The sequence below is a fragment of the Anopheles coluzzii genome, chromosome 2 (genome assembly GCF_943734685.1).
Source record: "Anopheles coluzzii chromosome 2, AcolN3, whole genome shotgun sequence".
NCBI classification, from domain to species: Eukaryota; Metazoa; Arthropoda; class Insecta; order Diptera; family Culicidae; genus Anopheles; species Anopheles coluzzii.
The window spans coordinates 45,885,368-45,888,775 of record NC_064670.1 but is presented as its reverse complement, the minus strand read 5'-3'; the positions used below and the strand labels follow the sequence as shown (position 1 = coordinate 45,888,775).

The following is a 3,408-nucleotide window of genomic DNA, read 5'->3' as shown; positions in this document are numbered from 1 at the left end:
CTATGGTTGATTGTTCCATTATGACGTTTGATTGCTATTAACGCTTTCTCGTATCGTTAAGCAATCATCAAAAGAAGAACGTAACACAATCCAAACAGAGCTTACAATTCAATTCGAAATTGATTACAAAACAGCTCATCATGCGTTTGGCTAATAAATACAGGGGATTGTTTTCGAAATTGATTATCAATAAAAATATCACAAAATAAACACAGCTCCACTGCCTATGTTCAAAGAAACGTGCAATTGTTTACACAGCTTTGTTATTGCTCCTTCGCATAAGCTTAGAACAAGAAGCATCCAGAAGCATTTGAAAACTACTATTGACGTGTTGTTTTACGGTGCTTGGCAAAAGGGGGTGGTTGGAACAAAACAATAAACAAAATATATCCGTGCGTCGGCCGGGAATCGAACCCGGATCAACTGCTTGGAAGGCAACTATGCTGACCATTACACCACCGACGCGGCTTGAGAAAGAGGCACAAAAACGCGTGCGTGCCGATGATGCGTTTGAATAATCATAGAAACTTATTAATTTATTAATTTGTTTGTTTATCTATTTATTTTTTTTTACATAATTTTTCCTTACTCGAAATTTCACTTCGAATTGAATCGCTCATGTCGCTCATGTCAAACATTCTCAAAATGTTAGTGTTGTTAAAAGTACTGCTACGTTTTATTGATAGCACATACAATTTTTCATTCTCTTTTTTTTAAATGATTGGTTAAATTTGCTAGGAACAGTATCATAGAGCATAATCTGAAGAAAAGGTTTATATTGATTGACTGTTCCAATAACTGTACTCAATGGAATAAGATATATTTTTCCTTCTGCTAATTGGATTTTATCTTTGATTTCAAAACAATAGAACAAATCCCTTGACCATAAACCGATGAAGCAATTATTTTGGGAAGGGACAATACTTTGGTATCGTTAATATTTTTTTCCCTGTGCCCAACATTTTTCATCCGAAAAGGACATTTCCGGCACGCGGTAAAACGATATTTGTCGCAATTAAATCACGCTAAATGGAAAGCATGGCTCTTAGCCGTTCGGTCTTCATTTCGGTCGCTAATAATGCAAAGCTATACCGCGTGTCGCGGTTCTCATTATGATTCGAGGGTCTTTTGCAGCTACCTGCTACTAATGATCGTTTTCCCGTGTGCTGCTGTGTCGTATCTCTTGGATAGATTTCTCGCTGGACGCATGACCGCATGATGCGCTAATGATGCGATGCATAGGGTTGCGGCGTGGTCTCGGCTATTATGATTTGTTTCCCATGGAATAATGAGCCGTTATTTCAAAATCGCATTCAAGATACATAAAAAAGTGAAAAAATAGGATTAAAACATAAACAAGTACTATTTCAAATAAAACACACACATTTTTAACAATCATGTTAACTATGTATTTAAGGTGTAATTTTCTTTGCATGAGTTATTTCCAGGCGAAGTTAAAGTAATTGTTGGAAGTGCTGATCAAAGTTATCTCCATAGTCGTTTATCACGATACCACAAACTGGTGTGTTAATGACTTGCATGAAACAAAAGTATGCTAAACGATCAAAGCAAAATATCAACAGATCTAAAATATTGCAATAAAAAACATTTCTTTGGCTCCAGAGAGGATCGAACTCACGACCTTCGCGTTATTAGCACGACGCTCTAACCAGCTGAGCTATGGAGCCGTGTGCATACGAGTCGCTAAAAGCACAATAAAAGCTTGAAGGATGGAACAGAAAAAATAACACCCTTGCCGAAATAATTAAAACTAATTTGCGCGTGGCCACGGAGGTGACAGAATGTTGAACATTTTTTCAATTTTGTCAAAATTGCTTGTCAAGTGCAAAAATGAGCTTTTCTCGTGGCCGCTCCAAAAATATACACAGGAACGACAAAAAGCTCTAACATCTGAATATCATGAATATTTTGTTTAAGAAGTATTAAAAAGGTACATAAATCAATTAGAAACATGCATTTTAGCACTATTATCTTAACAATGAGTCACAACTGCGCCAAATAGCTGTTTGTTTACGCTTTTTTGCGAACATCAAATTTTGTCACTTTTTGTCAACTTTTGTCGACTTTATTTCCTGGCAGCTCCAGGTTACAAAATTTTTACGAATGCAAAAAAAGTGACAAAAGCTCAAGTTTTGAAAAATTTGTCAGTATTTTGTCACTCTCATGGCCTTTCATCTAATGGTTGAAATAATAAATAAGGATTCAACTTTCACCAATCTTTTGTATTTTTCCATTTCGTTTGATTTGAAATATAAGTATGCTTAAATAGAGCTTCTAATTATATCTAATTAGATCGAACAAGCGGTTAAATTGTGGCTACAACACAAGGCCAAACTATAAATGCATAATGTAGCTAAAGTACTAAAAATTCCGTATTTAGCAATGGTATATCTTTGCATTTGCAAAGCGTTTTTTGTTTTTTACCCAGTTCAAACGCAGTTAAATTAAAATTAAACTTCAATATACGGTTGGCTGTTTATTTAATTTTAAATTACATCGTAGATAGGTAAATTTATTTGTAGAATTTGTTGTTTGAGATGAGGAGTATTTTTCGATGACAATTGTGCCGATTGAAAAAAAAATACAGTGGGACGTCGTTTTTCCGAGTACTTCTTATTCGGCTGTCCCTGTATCCGTGTATATGAAAAACGACAGTTCAATACAAAAGTGATTTTTTACAAGCTGAGGCGAATATTGAAAAAAAAACAGGTATCCGAGCTCATTGCCATAACGAAAAACACTGAAATTCATGGAAATTTTAAACTTATACTTAAAACAATTTATTAAAATTTATAAAAACTGACAGAGTTTTACCATAATATGCAACTTTTAAGAATAATTTAAGAACTTTTGATAAAAACATACATGAACCCATTATCCGTGTTATTAGAGTATCCGAACGAGGTCGTGTCTCGATGAGCCCGGATATTCTGCGCTCCACACAGAAATCTGTTCAGGCGGTTCCCGAGTTATCTTTTATAAGCAGATTCAGAGATACGCGTAATTCTAATTTTGACATTTCATCTAATCTAATCTAATTCTAATCTAATCGTCTAATTTCATGGAAAAAGTGGTCCAGCAATTGTGGCAACGTGAAGTGCATTTATTATGCATACATTTATTCGAGTGTCTCTGTATTGTGTGTTTTGGCCACTGTGTGTCAAACAGAAAGGTTTATTTTGACAGATTAACTAATTTTCTATTTATTGTGGAAAACGTACCCTTGGTTTTCAGTTCAATTTTTTTGTAAACTACAGTGGAACGCCGTTTATCCGGGGTTATCGGTTTTCGATCTAGCCTGGATACTCAAATAACACGAATAACAGTAAAACTTGCCATGCATTTTAGTGTTTTTAGTGATGATAAAGTGCTTTAATAATGATTTTT

General features: G+C 34.7%; 2 non-coding genes across 2 annotated transcripts; both read right to left on the bottom strand.

Moving 5' to 3' along the window:
• Positions 1-393: 393 nt before the first annotated feature.
• Trnag-ucc (transfer RNA glycine (anticodon UCC)) lies at positions 394-465 on the bottom strand. Its single transcript has one exon. It is a non-coding gene; the product is annotated as a tRNA-Gly (tRNA).
• Positions 466-1,614: 1,149 nt separating this feature from the next.
• On the bottom strand, positions 1,615-1,688 carry Trnai-aau (transfer RNA isoleucine (anticodon AAU)). Its single transcript has one exon. It is a non-coding gene; the product is annotated as a tRNA-Ile (tRNA).
• Positions 1,689-3,408: the final 1,720 nt, after the last annotated feature.